General features: G+C 37.9%; 1 pseudogene; it reads left to right on the forward strand.

Moving 5' to 3' along the window:
• The window catches only part of LOC118853304, a 41,916-nt pseudogene that overhangs the window by 15,100 nt on the left and 8,102 nt on the right, over nucleotides 1-18,714 (forward strand).

Here is an 18,714-nt window from a genome sequence, read left to right on the forward strand (position 1 = left end):
TTATCAATGAAATCACAGGTACAGTCATCGCCCAGTTGTCTGTCTTATGACCCACTGCTAAGTCCATTGGCATAAAGTGCTATTCTGTTGTGTACCCCCTTTGTATTTAGTGTGGTATAAAATACATTGCGGATGCTCAATACATGATTTTAGAATTAGACTTTTGGGATTAATTCCTCTGTGAATATAGTGCAGTGAAAAAATCTCTCGAAATTAACATGTATCTGTTTTTTATTCATTATTGAGGACTGCATCATCTAACAAGTTGTCCTTTTTCTCTTAGATGTCAAGCAACTCAGAACTCAGTGCTTTGGGGGTAGTAACTAACTTATATGTGTTTAGCATCTATTTGCCTGCTCTCTATTATGTTTTTGGTTTTCATTTTCCCATTTCATTTGTCTTTTAACTTTGTCTCCCCTTCCCATTCCCATCCCCTCATTTTGGAAAGGCTCTATCAATTCTTTTGGAAGTGGGTAGCCCAAAAGTTATAAATAAATATAAGTAGGGTCCAGAGACTAGCCCTCAATAAACTTACAAGATAATATAAAAGATGTACAGAAATACCTATGGTATAAAATAGATAATAAAATCAATTCTAAAACTGAGTTGTGAACCTGGTGCTAAGTTAATTGTAGGAAAGGGAGAGGAATAATACTATAAATGAGTGAAACATATTGTGAAATAAATGCAAAGTTATTATTATATTTGCATATATTACATATTGTATTATATATTGTAACATAACACATACATACAAATGCATACATAATTATATATATATATATATATATATATATATATATATATATGTTTGTGTGTGTGTGTGTGTGTAATTAAACAGTGAAGAGCAGGGTTCAGAGAAAGAACTGATGACTTTTACCTAGTGTTCTCAGGGAAGATTTCATGGAGGGACCATTTGAGCTAGCACGTAGTAAACAGCTAAATGCTTGTTGACTTGTAGACTCATGTATGGACAGGAGTTAAATAGACTGAAAGGGGCAATGATATATTCATTCCATTTCACGTGGGAGACATGGCATAGATAAATTGATTGATGAGGGAAAATAAAAAATATTCTGACAATGGAGAGCCCAGCTTTGTTGCATAAAAAGATATGGGTAAGGAAGCGATGAATGGGGAATGAAACTCAATAAGCAGGTTGGTTTCAGATCATAGATGACCTCAAATACAAGATTAAAGAATTGAAATGAGGAAGGCAATGCAGAAGCCATTGACAGTTTTTGAGCGGGGAAGTGACATGCTTAGGGATGTGCTTGAGAAATATTTATAATAATTTGAAAGACAAATAGGAGTTGGTAAAAAATGGGAGTGACAAAACCAGTTAGAAGATTATTGCTCATTGACTTGTCAAACTCACGCTTTTGTATTTGTATCATGGTGCTTAGCATATTTCCTGGTACAGAGCAAGCACTTAAGTGCTTTTTCAATCATTTATTATGAATTGTATATTAAGTTGTAAAAGAATGCCCTGAACTCTTTAAATGGAGTATCTATATAAGGAAATCACACAAACTCACTGGGTTTTTTCATGGATATCTCAAAGATAATTCAGGCCCTCAAATCTTTTTTTTGACATAAACTACCTAGTTGGAGGGAAAAAAGGGAGGTTGGGATCAGAATAATCCAATACAACTGTCTGAACTATGGACAATATATAGCCGCCCACTCCTGATGTTTCTAAATGCCTTTTCTGTACAAACATTTAAAATGTACTAAACACTATATTATAGTATAACTATTTGCATCCTAACTCCTTTGTTGGATAATTAACCCTGCGTAGACAGCGATCAGGACAGCTCATTCTTTTTTTTTTTTACTTTCTCCTCAACCCTAGCACAATACCCACCAACTAATAGACTCTAACTTTTTTATTGAATCAAGTTGAGTATATTATCTCAAGATGATCATTTCAGGCAGCATTTTGAGCAACAGGAGCATCAAAACAATGCCTTGAATTTTAGTGTAAAATATTCCCTAAAGTCAATGGGAGATTGTCTCAAAAGGGAATTTTCTTTGAGTCTTGTTTGGTATCAATTACACTTTTGCTCAATACTACCTCCGTCTGCCCCACATGTTTTCATTGATCACTTTTGGGAAGGTACGGAATGTTCCTACTTGATAGTTAGGTAAGCACCCATTGTAGAGTGATTAATGGCGGTCAGTTTTCATCCACTTCTAATTTTTCAGGGTTTGTAGTTGGATGCAAATTGGACAGTGTTAATCATTAGATATCATTAATTAAAAACAGAAGTTGTAGGTAATGGTATGATTATTGGGAGGAATAAATGAAGTGGATCAGGTAATACTTTTCTTCAGGGACTCATGACTTGTTCCTGTTCCTCATTAAATTGCAGCATGTGAAGTTGCCCTGCTGGTACTGACTATTGGAAAGATGTACTTAGAAGGAATTTAGAAGTAATAAATGAGGACAGAGTTTGAGAAAACTCAGGGAGGGGGCTGTGGGAACAAGGAAGAAAGTATCCCAATGGCTTAAGGACTTTTTTTCAATTTAATGAATTAGGAACTTTCAAAAAGAAATTTAATTATTAAGAAATCCAGTTTGGCTGAATGAAATGCAGGTCAAATAGACATTTGAAGACATTTATGTTTTGACCTAATTTCTGAAGAGAAACCAAAACACGATGGACTGAAAATTTAATGGATGTTTTCTGGAACCAAGACCTTGAATTTCATGGCTTTTGGGGATGAACTTAAAAGCAATCAGTAGATGGAGTAAGATTTGATGTACTGGGATTATAATTAATCACATAGAGCCTTCTGATCTAATTAGAAACTTGACTTTTTGGGTGACCCTGGTACTTACCAAGTTGTTGATTTGTGTTTTCATTATGAAACACTCTGTGTGAGATTGAAAGCAAATACATATTTTATAAAGAATCTAAGTAAACAGTAAGATTTTCTTCATGTTAAAAAAGTTTTAACATGCATAGCCCTTATTAGCATGCCTAATAGGCCAAGATAAGTTTAATATTTGTATTTGGTTTGATGTAAACTGGTATAACAATTATGTTTTATAATATTAATGCGTTAGTTTATCTGTGTAATACTTTATGTTGTTGTTGAGTCCTTTTCAGTCATGTCTGATTCTTCATGACCCCATTTTGAATTTTCTTGGTAAATATACTGGAGTGGTTTGGCATTTCCTTCTCCAGCTCATTTTACCAATGAGGAACTCAGGTAGAGAGAGATGAGTGACTTGCATAAGGTCACACAGCTAGTAAATGTCTGAGGTCATATTTGAACTCAGGAAGATGAGCCCAGTGTTCCATCTGCTAAGCCACTTAGCAGCCCTCTTCCCACATCTAGTTCCTCTGTGTTGGTTCTTCCTCTTGCACCTCATTTGTATAAGAAAATTGCTCTTTTTAGCTGTTCCTAAATAGTTTTTTTTTAATTATATCATGCTCATATCTACCCCATTTTTTTACAAACTATTCAATTACTAATAACAATCTTAGATATGCATTTTATATTTTACATACATAAAAGGTAAATAGTCTATCCTTACTGAGTCCCTTGTAAGGGACTTATAGTCCTTGGTATGTACTTTGTATTTTCCTTAGCTCTTGTATGTCAAATCTTCTATTAAGTTCAGTTTTTTTTAACAAAATCCTGAAAATCTGACAATTCATCAAATATTCTTTTTTTTTCATTCAGAATTATCCTTAGCTTTACTGGATATGATATTTTTTAATAAGACCTCCAATTCTTTTGCTCTTTAACATATAGTGTTTCAAGGCCTGTGGTCTTTTAATGTTGCTGCTGCTAGGTCTTGTGTGATTCTAATTGTGGTACTGCCATATTTAAATTGTTTTTTTCTTGTTGCTTATATATAATATTTTATCTTTGAGCTGAGAGTTTTCGAATTTGACTATGATATTCCTGTAGGGTTTCCTTGTGGGATCTCTTTCAGCTGTTGATTGGTGGATTTTTTTTTCTATTTCTACTTTCTCCTCATGTTCTAGTTTTTCAGAACAATTTTCTTTAATTATTTCTTGTATTACTGTGTCAAGATTCTTTTTTTTTGATCATAGCTTTCAGGTAGTCCAATTATTATTATATTTTCTCTTCTTGATTCTCCAGATAAGTTGTTTTTCTTTTGGGATGTTTCACATTTTCTTCTATTTTTTCATTCTTTATATTTTGTTTTATTATTTCTTCATCTCTTATAACTTCACTAGCTTCCCCTAGTCCAATTCTGATTTTCAAGGAATCATTTTCTTCCATAAGATTCTGGATTTCCTTTTCTAATTGGCGGACTTTATTTTTGTAATCTTGTTTTTCTTAGATTGTTCTTTTTTTTCCTAATTTTTCTTCAATCTCTGTCATTTGATTTTTAAAGTCTTTTTAAAAGTTTTTCTATCAATTCTTTTTGGGCAGGTGACCATTTGATGTTACTCTTTGTGATAGAGAAGGGTTTCTTTGCTTCAGTATTCTCCTCTGAAGACTTGTCTTGTCTATTCCCATAGTAATTCTCTATGCTTGGATTCTTTTTCCTTTGCCTGTTCATTTCTTTTTTCAGTGTTTAATAGCTAAGTTTTTGTAATCACCTCTAGCCTTGGTGTATGGGATGTGGTACTTCTGGCTTTAAATCCTCCTTCAGTTCTCCCCTCTGGGCTAGACTTGAAACCAAGACCTCCAGCCTCCTATATGTGCCCACAGCCAGTGGTGTCTTTGCCACACTGCTTTTACACTCACCAGAAATATGCTGGTTCCTTCTTCACTCTGCTCTCTGCCCCCCCCCCCCCATGTCTCCACAGCAAAGTGGGTCTGGCATTCCTCATCAAAAGAGGTTCCCTTGATCTTCCCCAGCTCAGATGCCCAACTCCCCTCACTGTTAGGAGGTGGGGAAAAGTTCCTGTGGCTGGGGCCTAGGTAGCCTCTCAACCCAGCTAACCCCAGGGCTTGCTGATTGTTGTTTAAGCAGACCTAGCCTGGAGGTAGTTACTCTTCACAGGGACCAAATCTCACTCTGCGATTTTTCTTCATATCTTCTATTGTCCCAGGAGGACCACTGTTTTTTTCTTACTCTTATTTATTTTTTCCACTCTATGTTTGCCCTGAGGTGCTATTATTATCTTGTTTGTGGGGGAAACCTGAAGAGCTTGGAATTTTCTGACCTACTTCACCATCTTCCCAGAATCATCTCCCTTGTCCTTTGTTTTCAAAGCAGACCAATTAACTTACAACTTAATTGGATTTAAGGGAGGCAGAGGTGTGCAAAGTTGTCAGACACACTCTCTCTTCCAGAATCATTGAAGTCCATTGGCAAGATGCAGTGGGTTGACCAGTATCTTTGGCTTCTTTGATGTTTGACCAAGCTCTAAGCACTCCACAATGCCTACTTCAGCCACCTTCATGGCTGCTGGAATAAATTGTTCACAGCTGCCTAGGGGAAGTCTTCACATGCTTCACATTCCCCTTACAGATTTCAGGCTTGTCAATTATCTCAACCTGGTTTAACCCATATGGCAAGGTGGTTTTACCAGGTTGTGGCCATTGTGCATGCTATAACTTCGTGAAGCCACAGGGTGAAAGGTAGAAACCAGAGGTAGATGAGTAGCCCTGAAAAGGACTTCATATCAGAGGTACTAGTCCTCTTTGAACACCCCTAGGGTCACATAGCTAATTGTTGGAAGCAGGGTTTGAATTCTGGTCTTCTTGGCCATATAGGAGACTACATATATAGTGCATATGTGAAGTGTGCATATGTTCGTGTGTGTAACACTTATACATTTGATTTGGCCAGTTTTATCAATAAATTAGCTAGATGCTTTGGCATCATGACACCTCATTTATGCAACAATGGATTTACAGAATAAAGATGAGAATATTGGTCCAGAAATTATTTGTTAAAAATTTCCAGTAATCTTTTTTTGAGTAATAGCCAGTTTGGCTCCATCTTCTCTCCCCTGTCCTCCATTGCACCTCCCCATTTTTTGTAATAGGGCTATATAATACCTTCTGGCAGGTTCAGTTTACTCCAAGCTCTAGAACAAATCTAGCCATTACACAGAAGACAGGAAAAGAAAAGTATACTGTTCTCATTGTCAATAGCTTTTTTTGGAGGGGGGAAGGCAGGGCTGTTGGGGTTAAGTGATTTGCCCGAGGTTACACAGCTAGTAAGTGTCAAGTGCCTCATAATCATTAGCTTCCATTTGCCCAATTCTAAATTTTAAGGAATTATTTTCTTCACTTAGCTTTTGCACCTCCTTTTCCATTTGGCCAATTCTATTTTTTTTAAAAAATTGTTTTCTCCAGTCAATTTTTGTCCTTCCTCTTCCAAGCAGTTTACTCTCTCTTGCATATCTTTCATTTCTTTTCCCAATTTTTCTTGTACCTCTCTTCTTTGACTTTTAAAATCCTTTTTGAGCCCTTCTAAGAAATTTTTGGGGGGCTTGAGATCAATTCTGTTTCCCTTTGTGGTTTTGCATGTAGGCATTTTGACAATGTTGTCCTCTTTGGAGTTTGCCTTGTCGTCCCTGTTGCCATCTTTGCTTTCTATGGACAGAGCTCTTTTTTGTTTCTTGCTCATTTTTAGCCTATTTTGTGGCTTTTAATGTTGAGTTCCCCCTATACCTCAGTGGGATAGACCTTTCCTCAGGTCCTAAGTTATCTTAAGTTGGAAAATTGTTTCAGTCATTTTTTGTAGGTTCTGTCACTCTGGAATCCTTTTAGAAGTTTGATTTAATGTAGTTTCCAAGACAAACTAGAGAGAGCTTAGGCAACTCCCTGGTTTTTCTCTACCATCTTGGCTTGGCCACCCTAGTAATCAGTTCATGAATTATTTCTCTCCACTCCATCTCTTCTTAAGTCTCTCTTTGGCTCAGTCTTGAAGGAGATTCACCACCAGGGAATAGGCTGATGAATTCACAAGTGGGATGTCTGACGATAGACAGTGGCCAGAGAACCAAGCATTTGGTGTCAGGTCCATTAATGGTAAATAGATGCATGTCACAGAAGTAGACAGAATATAGCATTAAGATAGTAGCAGTGGCAGCAAAGTACATGATAAGCATTATCCTTGGTGACAGAAGCCCTGATATTGAACTCCAGTGCCAATCACCGAAGTCCTATTATACTCATCAGAAATCACAGGATCATAGATTTAGATTTATTTTATATATGAAGAAACTGGAGTTTAGAGAGTTTTAGTAACCTATCTCTTACTCAAGTTCACATAGGTAGTTAGAAATAATAATAGTGTCAACTGGACCATGGCCAGAGCCGAATAAAGCAGCCTAGAGACAGGAGAGTTAGGAATCAAGCAGAAGTTTAATTTCAAAGTGATTGAAATGGCCTGCAAGCAAAGATACATATGCCAGAGCCCTGCCTCTAGTGGGGCGGGGGTGCTGCTTTAGTGTGGCTGAACCTTAATTTACATACTTGTGACTGGACAAAGAGTTAAACAATGCGATGTAGCAGGAGAAGTGAGACACAACAGCAACAGTGAGGCATAACAGCGACAGAGAAACACAACAGCTGCAGTGAGGCCTGTCGGTGCTTGCCTGAGCTCAGGCACCATCAAATGATCCACAGGGTGAGAGCAAAGGATGGTTGTTATTCTAATCTCAAGGCACAGCTTGTTTGCTGAGCCTTAGCTTTGGAAAACACTAGCATTGCATAGGGCTTTAAGATCTGCAGTGCTCTTTATGAATATTATTTCATTGGATCCTCACAGCCACCCTGGGAGGTAGGGGCTATTAATATCCCCATTTTACAGATGAGGAAACTAAAGGAGTCAGAGGTTCAATGACTTGCTCAGAATCATCTAGCTAGGAAGTATTTGAGGTAAGACTGGAACTCGTCTTCCTAAATCCAAACCCAGTGTTCTCTCCACCTTACTATCTAGCTACCTCTGTAGTAGAATCCGGATTCAATCCCAGGTCTTCACCTTCCAATTACAGTGCTCTTTCTGCTGTACCATGTTACCATATCACTAGCTAATTAGCGCTGAAAGGATCTTAAAGACCATGCACTCTAACTCCCTTTGTTGGGCCCAGAGAAAGGCAGTGGATTATTCACGGTTACCTAAACAGACATTGTGAGAGCTAAGATTCAAACTGAGAGTGCAAAGTCCCATAAAGTGCACCTTCTTTTAATCTCTCTCCCTCTCCCTCTCCCTCTCCCTCTGTCTCTCCCTCTGTCTCTCCCTCTCACTCTCCCTCTCACTCTCCCTCTCCCTCTCTCTCTCTCTCTCCCTCCCTCCCTCTCTCTCTCTCTCTCTCTCTCTCTCTCTCTCCCTCTCTCTCTCTCTCTCTCTGTCTCTCTCTCTCTCTGTCTCTCTCTCTGTCTCTCTCTCTCCTCTTCTCTTCCTCCTCCCTTTCTTCTTCCTCTTCCTTCTCCTCCTCTTTATCCTCCCTTTCTTCTTCCTCTCCTCCCCCTCTTCCTCCCCTTTCCTTCTTCCTTTTCACCTTTTCCTCCTTCCATCTCCTCACCTCTTTTTCCCTCTACTATTCCTTCTTTTCTTCCTCTTCTCCATCTTTTCCTCCTTCCTCTCCTCCCTTTACTTCTCCTCCTCCTCTTTCTCTTTCCATTCTCCTCTCTCTCCTTCTCCTTCCTCTCATCTTCCCGCTCCTTCTCCTCCTCTTCACCTTCCCCCTCCTCCTTTCTCTTTTCACCTTTCTCCTCATCCTTTTCCCCATCTCCCTTCCCCCTCCTCCTCATATTTCCTTTCTTCTCTTACTCCCCATGCTCCTCTTTTTCCTACTGTTCCCCCTCTCCTAGCCCTCCTTTTTCCCTCCCTTTCCTTCTCCTCTCCCTATCCTCCCCTCTGGTTTCCTTGCCAGTCCTCCTCCTTTTTCCTCTCCTTCTCCTCCTCCTACTCCCCTACTCCTCTCCTTTTTCTTCCCTCCTCTTCTTTCATGTCTTCCTCCTTTCCTCTAACTTCTCCCTTTCCCCCTCTCCCTTCTCCTCCTCTTCTCTTTCTCTAGTTCCTTATATGCTTTCTCTTTGGAACAGGTCAGGTAGAACTCAGACATTCTCCCTCTAAGATTTTCCTCAAAGGAAAAATATAAATAAAAATTAACAGAGATGATAAGTTCTAATGAAATATTTTTTAAGGATGAAAGAAATTTGGGAGTATTTTTGGGTAACAGGAAACGAATTGGCAGAGAGGGAGAGATGAATTTTTTTCTTATTCAATTTTTTAAATTAATAGAAATCCATTTTCTCTCCTTCCAATTCCATTGGGGGGAATATAAACAATTCCCCTAAGAAGTATATGTAATAAATCAAAACAAATTTTCTCAATGGCTGAGTTAAAAAAGTCTTATGCTGCACCCCAAATTTATCAGTCTTCTGTTAGGAAGTTCTCTGAAATGTTGTTTTAATTGTAATATCATCAGTTTATGAAAAAATATTCAAAATTATTCATTTTTAAAATGTTGATGTCATATTATAATTTGTTCTCATTTCTCTCATGGTCAATTTGTATGATGTAATCAGTGATGAACTTCGAAACGTGAGATTGTACTGAGGTAAAATGCAGAAAATGGGGCCTTGTTTCTTACCAGGACCTAGAAACAGGCAAAACCTGGCTTTAGATGACACAAACAGGGTTAAGTGACTTGCTCAGAGTCTCTATAACAATAAGGCAGAATTCATGACTTCAAAGAAAATCATGAATGTGCCTGAATGGTCCAGAATCACAGGATATAAGGAATTCTCTAAGTAGAAAGCAGAGGAATTAAAGCATTTATTGAAGCTCCAAAATAGTAGACCCATGGACCAGTGTCCCCAATTTGATATCCTGGCAAGAACTTTCCAAAACCAATATACCCATCTCATAATAGTGACCAGGAGGTTACAGAAAAATATTATGGCAGCAAGCCAAGCCATACTGGTGCTTCCCCCCAATACTAGGACCCTCCACTAAGAAGATTACCCACTGGCCTCCAGCCCTCGTTCAGCACTCCTGGTCTGCATGAGGGTCAGACCTGCTTTTAGGAGCTCCTGCTGCCACTGCTGCCACTTCTGCTGCTGCTGCAGCTGCCGCTGCTGCTTCTCCTTCTCCTGCTTCCACTACATCTCAATCTCCAAGCTGTCTTCTCTCCTTTTATATAGTCACAAGATGTCATCCTGTCGACCAGAACATCATCTGAGTGACCAGAACGCAGGCGCCTACCATTGTCTCCTGCGTTAGCCACTCCCCCAGGATGCTGAGAGCCCCCTGCTGAAGCCCATTCAAATGGGTGGGAAAGATCTTCTCATTTACTAATTGCCTTTGCAGTCTCATAGCTAGTAAGTGTCTGAGACCAGATTTGAGTTCAAGAAGACTTGTCTTCCTGAATTCAGGCCTGGTGCTCTATCCATCACACCACCTAGCTTCTCTATTACAATATTTAACAGCTTTCATTAGTATTAATTGGAGATCTTATGTGTGTGTGTGTGTATGTGTGTACAAGGGTACAAGATAATTTAAGAGCCATATAACTAAACACACCCCTCGTTCTCTTGAAGTATATATACTAAATGAGATAAAAAGCCATACATATAGATGACACATTTCACTAAAGTCTCTGTCCTAAGTAATGCTAACAGAGAGTATACACTAACACTAGTGATGTGGCAACGCTACACTAACATAAAATATACACTGACTAAGTGTGCGCTAACACAATTTCATCAACTAGAGTTCTGCTCTGATGCCTCATCAGAGTAAATAATAGTCAATGAATATTCATTAAGCACCTACTATGTGCTAGGCACTGTGCTAAGTGCTGAATAGACAAATACAATAGAGAAAGAGAAAGAAAGGAAGAAAGGAATGAAGGAAGGAAGGAAGGAAGGAAGGAAGGAAGGAGGAAAGGAAGGAAGGAAGGAAGGAAGGAAGGAAGGAAGGAAGGAAGGAAGGAAGGAAGGAAGGAGGGAAGGAAGGAAGGAAGGAAGGGACAGTCTCGGTTCTGAAGGAACTTGCAATCTAATGACAGTAGAGAAAACACAAAAGGAAAATGAAAAGTTGGGGTAAGGAAAGGTATCTGATGTGAGAGTATAGTGGAAAAGTTAGTCAGAGAAGTCCCAAAGTTGTGCAGCCAGGTGAGAAATGAATTGATGCTTAATTTTATAAGGTTACACTAGTGGGCACAAGTTCTTACATATCCTGCTGAGAAAGAAAGGTTATTAGTGCAGGTCCAGCAATAATGTGTGTGTGTGTGTGTGTGCATGTGTGCGCATGTGTATGTGTGTATGTGTGTGTGTGTGTAGTTATCTGAGGACTAATCTAGCTAAGTTCACAAAGATTCATCACCAGACTGTTAGCCAATGATTAATGACTTTTCTGAGTCCACATGAAGATGAAATCTTGGATGCTTGGAGTTTTGAAATCATATTAACACTCAGGTGGAAACAGTGGCTATGAATGTACTTATATAAAAACTTTGTGAAATTATTATCTCCATTCACTTAAATTATAAAATGAAATATTCAATCTGTGTAGATCTATATGACACCAAATAACAGTCATGACCTCCTTATCCTCTGATTCAATTAACAAATACTCATTAAGAACCTCCTGATGAAACATGTGGTAGTGGATTCTAGGTAAATCCAAAGTTTAGTAAAGATATGGTCCCTCCTTTATTGGAGCTTATTGTGATTGAGATTTTTAATGAATGAAGCCTATGTATTTCTTATAAAAGACATCATGGCACAATGAAGAGAGGGACAACTGTAGAGTTAGCAACCCTGGGTAAGTGGTCTAATTTATTTCTTGAGGAATTCTGAGTTGCTGATGTGCATTGGTGGAGGTAGTTTCCATGCCAGGAATAGTTTTTATAAATGATGGAATCACAGGCCTATACCTTCCTCCCTGCTCCAGTTTGTTGAATACAGAAATAAACCAGCAACTGCAGTTTACACTGTGCTGCAGACAATTTAAACTTTCAGTTTCCAAATGAGCTATCATCTAGAAGGCCAGTTGGTCTGGTCAAATCACAGTCTTTCGTTCTGTGGCCATCAGGGCATGTCAAGGACAAATCTCCACAGATTCTCCCAGCTAGGACAGGTATCCTATCTATGACTGTATATATAAATCCTAGGGATTTGCTTGAAACAAATAGAAATTAAATGAGCTTGTCTAGGGATGCAAAACCAGTTAAATGTCAGAGATGGGATTTGAACTTAGGTTTTCCTGACTCTAAGCCCCAACACTATTTGCTGGAGCTTCCATTCATTGATCTTAGGTAGTTGAGTACTGCTCCATAATGCCATTTGAAGTGTAAAAAGCGTGTTAAATCAATGTACCAACACATTTCCTTTTCAATTAAAAAAACACACACTGGATAATAAGATGATATTGGAAAAGAAAGCCTATTGAACATACAGATAACTCTTCTTTTTCTGTTTGCTTCGGTACCCAAGATTAATTCCCTGTTTACTCCCTCACAGAAACTTACAGAGTTTCTTTTAGGTAAATGAGACTACACACTACAAGTCTCTTGTAAAAAACTATTCTATTGCCATGGACATCAATTAGGTAAATGTAACAGTGACGATTCAATGACATAGTAAAGATTAATGATCCCTTGATTTCAAAGACAAGACATTTTAAAGTCCTATTGACTAGATCACTGTGTGTCCCAGGAAACAGTGTAAACAGCATTCTTGCTAATGCATTATTCTGCCATGTTTAGGGACTGTGGCTATGCTATTACATTAATGGAAGCACAGTGCCAGCGTCCCCTAAGTAATTGGCTTTTGGAAAGCTTGACACTCCATTACAAAATTGGGATTTTTGGCTAGAGTGAGCTGGAAATTAAATACTTGTTTTCAGAAACCCAAATAACTCCTGTTGGCATTTGCTGGGTGTGAGGAAGTTAACAATTACCGAAAAACAGAAGAATGTTGGTTGGTGTGTTAGAAAAAGAGGAAGAATTTTTCTAAAAGTATTGAAGGAGGACTAAGAAAGATGAGAGGAGAGAGAACCATTTTTAGAAGAGAAACTAGTTCTATAAAGAATCATTAAAATGAAATAGATCTGTTTAATTATTCAATAAGTTTTACCTGAATGAAACAGTAAAAATCTGCCGTGGATAGTGTCACTGAGGAGGCACCCAGTGATATAAGAATAGCCATTTGAATATAAAAATGTTTTGCAAATACTTTATATTAGCATTTTCAAGGATTAAAAAGAATGATTAAGCTAACCAAACAACATTTTCTTAGAATAGAGAATTTATTGATGCTTTTTGTTTTTACATCACACAACACAGTTATTTCTGCATCATTTTCTGCACCCCATCCCTACCCAAATCAGGAAATAAATTATCCTTTGCAACAAAGAAAAAGAATTAAACAAAAATAAGTTCATAGGTTGACCACTTTGATAATGATTCAGTGAATGAATGAAAAAAACATTTATCAAGCAACTACTCCATGCCATATACTGTGCTATGCACTGGGATACAAGAATAAAAAAGGGAGATAGTTCCTGTCCTCAAGGAGTTTATAACCAATATAGGGGAGAGCACTACATGAGTGGTAGGCAGGAAACGGGATGTCTGGAGACTGAAAAGGTTGGGGAGTTGGTCTAGTCTCTGACAATGAAATAGTTCATTTCTTGCCAAGGCCAATCTCTCTATACATGCACTTGATACCTTCATTTCCTCCATTTTTTCAGTGCAACCTCAATTTCTCTCTCTCACCCCCCCCCCCCCCCCCCCTCTCTCTCTCTCTCTCTCTCTCTCTCTCCCTCCTTCAACATCTCCCTATATACTACTTCCTTCCCTGCTTTTCTTAGCCAAACTGTCTTAGCCCAAGGTTGTCTACTCTTGTCTACTCTCTACTTCATTTCCTTTCCTCTCACTCAATCCTGGCTTCTGGCTTCTGACATCATCAGTTAAATGAAATTTCCAAAATTCCAAATTTCAAAAATTACCAGTGATCTCTTAATTGACAAATTTGATAGTCTTTTCCCATGCAGCATATAGGCTCTGGACTTACTCTCCCAAAATCATGCTTAGACTAGTGGTCTGAGTTTCCATAACAAAGAGCTACTCTTAACTTTGGGGTTGTAAGGGTATCCCTGAAGGGACAGGGCTTTTTTCCTAATATCAACCCCTATCAAGGGTGCTCTTCCCAATATCAATTGCCAGTTAGTAAATCCACAACATTGTAAAACTAGTTTATATTAATTAGATTTTACAAAAGGATATTTCCTCAGAAGTTATAGCACATTCTCCTCTACCACTGTAGTATTTGGAGAAAGTGGAGTTGAACAAAATAATTACTAGAAAACATTCCTTCTACCAAGCTCATCTGTGGGTTTAGCATAGGTAATAGCTGAATCTCTCCATTTTTTGCAGGACATGATGTTTTGGCTGCTAGGTTGAGACAAGGTGGGGATAGGGACACGACAGAGGTTCCATCTCCTCTATGTGTTGATTTCTTCTCAGAGTCTTTCTTTTCTTTGAGGTGCTTTATATACATCATCTCATTTGACACTGTGATCTAGACACTGCAGGTATTTTTCTGTGCATTTTACCAATGAGAAAATAGAGGCTGGGAGAGGTTAAGAGACTTACTTGGAGCCACACAAAGAGTGTCAGAGACAGGGTTTGAACATATGTTATTCAATGCTCCACACTACTTTTCTTATGAGATCAAAATGAGATACTATGTATGAAAGTGCTTTGTAACTATTATGTACTATATTTAAATGACTAAATTTAAATTATTTTTATTATTCTCATCATAATAGATGTGTATTCTATAGTTGGAAACTCACTCTAGTGATTAGTCTGAGTCAATATTTAGTCTGAAACTACATGGTATCAAATTTGTTTAATTTGGCTTTTAAAATATTGAGATTCACTAACTCAATGGAAGCACAGATAAAACTAGCTGAAGTAGCTTAGTCTTGAATACTTTGTGGGTATCATTGATGAATATATTTCCTCCACTAATACAAGTATAACCCATCAATGTCCCCTCAGCTTGCAAAATTCTCGTCCACATTTGTCCACAAATTTGACAAAGCAGATCTCATCAATATGCTAAAGGTCTTTCTTTATACTTTATGACATCTTAAGCACTTCACTAGTTTTTAGATTCATTTAGAAAAAAATAATTGTTTCATTAATATTTTTCCCACATTGCTGCTATTTTTGATATTGTATAGCTATACCTATAGAGAGATCAGCCAGCTATGTGACACAGCAGATACAGAACCTGGTGTCCAGAAGACATCCTCTGGAGTTCAAATCATGTCTCAGAAAATTACTAGCTATGTGAACCTCAAGGGCAAGGGCAAGTCACTCAACCCTGTTCACCTCAGTTTCCTCATCTGTAAAATGAGCCAGAGAAGAAAATGATGAACCACTCCAGTATCTCTGCCAAGAAAACCACAAATAAGGTCATGAAGAGTTGGCCATGACCGAAAAATGACTGAACAACAAAAGCAAATAGAGAGTCAAGAGAGAAATGAATTTTAATTCTTTTTTGAGGAGTGGAATAGAATTTATCAACCTTTTCAGAGTTTTTCTGATTCTAGTCCTTGTGGTTTCCATAAAATATAGTAGCATGATTGGAGGAGTTTAAAAGTGGTTTCTCATCAAATTTTCATTTATTTCCTTTTCTATTTGTGGAATGAGAGCACGATTAGGGTGGTGAGTAAAATATGATTAAAAACTAAGGACAAAAATGTGTTTCTGACCAGAATTTAAATGAAAAGTGAGCTGAGAATGAGAAAGCACAGAAAAAGAGAAAGTAGTTTAAAGAAAGGATATGATTTCAAACTAGATATTTGCTGCCTTCTGTCGAAGCCTAGCTAAGACAAAGTGATTCCTATTTATTGGCTGAAAAATCTGTAGCACTCACCTGTGGAGGAAAAGCTAATTAAACCCATTACTTCTCCCCTCCCCCACCCTTAGCCACAATGTATAAGGGAATAGTAGGTGACTTGGAAAATACTAATCCTTACTAGGTTAGGAGGCTGAAAGAATTTGCTGAAATGAACTATGGCTGCCCCCTCCCTCCTCTCCCCACAGAGAGACTTACTAATCACAGCAACTTCAGACTATGGTAGCAGTGGCTGAAAGAAGGGGTTCTCCCTTTATGCTTACTACTTACATCGTCACTAGTCAATGGTAGGCAGAATATTAGGATGGCATTGAATATCAAATGATGTGGAGAAGCAACAAATGCCCTATGGTCCACTAAAGGCTTTTGGGTAGTCCAAGAAAAAAAATGTAGAGGATGTAGAAGAAAGTAAAGATGTAACAAGTGCTTTGTCTATGCCCCATTTAACCTGAAATTCACTAGTCACTACTGTGCCCATCACATAACTTGGTGGATGAGTTGCCAGTGCACATTCTCTCCTGTTTGTCATGTGATCCAAAGCAACCAACCATCATCAGTCTCTACTCTGAGAGGAGCAAGAGTCATATTTTTTTGCTGTTTTCAATTATTACTGGCATTGAATAGGGACAAAGTAAGTGCAGACATGTGCCAACACAGCTGATCCCCACTATGTGATGAACAGGAACAACTCAAGGGCTTCTTCCCCTCCCTTGCTGCTTGGCCACCATCCAAATTACATGAGTATCTGGTACTCTCTCCAAGGTTAGACGCTCAGTTCAATATTTCTTTGTTTGTGAGCATTGCTGTGGAGACTTTTTTGGTTCTAACATTAACATTTTTGGGGTGAATTTGTAAAATGGCTGATAAAAAGAAATGGAAGATTGAATCATAACATAGGGTGTTTAATCTTGGGTGGAAAAATAGATGTTTGTTTACTTACATGAGCAACAAAATATTGTGCCTTGTTTGCCAAGTAGTAATAACAATTCTGAAGGAATACAATCTTTGTTGTCATTTCAAATTGAAACATCCTGATTTAAGCAAATTGAACACCAATGACAAACAAATTAAAGCATACGAATTGTTAAAAAATATCTCAGTAAAGAACAATGGTTTTTCAAGAAAGTAAACTCAGAAAATGAGGCAGTTACTAGGGTTAGTTTTTAGATTTCTATAGAAATCGATTTCAAACATGATTCTGGAGTACAATAAACTCATTGCTGACAAGAAGTATAATATATTGGGGCAGCTAGGTGGCGTAGTGAGTAGAGCACTGGCCTTGAAGTCAGGAGGACCTGAATTCAAATCCGGCCTCTGACACTCGACACACTCACTAGCTGTGTGACCTTGGTCAAGTGACTTAACCCCAATTGCCCTGCCATCCCCCCTGCAAAACAAACAAACAAAAAGAAGTGTAATATGTCCCATTAACTAAATGTAAACAGTAAGAAAACCTGAAAAATGTATTAAAACTTTTGCAACTTAGGAAAGCAATTTTTAAACATTAATGTGATTTCATGATAAATAAAAATGCTAATAAGTGTAATTAATTGATATTAATTGAAATTTCCTTTTTTAAAATATGGTTTATGTGCAAAATAGTTTAATCATTAATTATACCTTTGCTTGGAAAGTGAGCTGCTAGAAACCTATCTGTGGCCTGAGGAAGTTTGGGCTGTTTCAATTTTGGCACCTACCTACTGCCAAATTGTGCAGGTCTGCCCTGTAATCAGGGAGCTGGCAACATAGTGGATAAAGTACTCTACTAGGAGTCAGGAAGCCCTGAGTTTCAATACTGACTTAAACATTTACTTGATGTGTGTCCACGGATAAGTCATTTACCCTCTCTTAGCCTCAATTTCCTTAACTGCAAAATGGGAGCGATAATATCACCTACTTTACAAGGTTGATTTAAAGGTCAAATGAGGCACATATTCAAAATGTTCTGCAAATTTTAAGGGATTGCATAAATATTAGCTCTTGCTATAGAAAAGCAACATGACACCAGAAGATCAGAAACATTGCAAGTAGGAGTCACCCTTTTACACCAATGCCTTGGCAACACATGATCCCTCATGTATATTCACCACATGTGACCCCATTCATGCTTTTTCTTCTCATAGAAACTATCTATTTTGGGGGATAATGAGCTCCAGGTGTATGGGGAGAATGTTCTGTTGTTACCTTTATTAATATGTTATTTTATGGAATTATTTTGCTTTGAATGAACTTGTGTCTACTGGAACAAACAAACAAACAAAAAAGGAAACATAAGTGGAGGCCTATGAACTACAATTTGAAAAGAATTTTGACTCACAGAGCACCCAGAACTTATTGTTAGATTTCTGCAGACACATAGATGAGAGGGGAGACTATTATTTCACAACTAATAGGGCTCCATCCTTTCTTCACATAGCAGTAAAATTACCAGAATCTTAACCTTGGAATAACACAACCTGAGTTCAAATTTGGCAGCCACTTTTTTCTTGGTGTTCTGCTATGAGGAATACCTGACGACAAGCAATGACTTACATTTACCTCAGTTTAAGCTGTGTCATTATATCCACATAGAGAAGGGAAAAATACCATTGTTCAAAATAAGAATATATTTCCTGGAAGATGAATAGATACATAAGAGTGCTAAGGTCTAGGTAAGGAAATAAAAGCCTTATATTTTGTTCTTACCCTTCGCATTTCCATGTCTGATATATTTTGGTGGCCCCCTTACATACAACTTTGTCCTTCAGTGTCCAATTTTGGGAAGTAGGAATGATGACATAGATGCACTTAGGGAAGAAAAGTGTTATCATATAAGTGAAATGCAAGGTATCCATTAGGCTTTATTTTCTTTACTGTTAGGGCTGATTGTATTTTGGA

The sequence above is a fragment of the Trichosurus vulpecula genome, chromosome 6 (genome assembly GCF_011100635.1).
Source record: "Trichosurus vulpecula isolate mTriVul1 chromosome 6, mTriVul1.pri, whole genome shotgun sequence".
NCBI lineage: Eukaryota > Metazoa > Chordata > Mammalia > Diprotodontia > Phalangeridae > Trichosurus > Trichosurus vulpecula.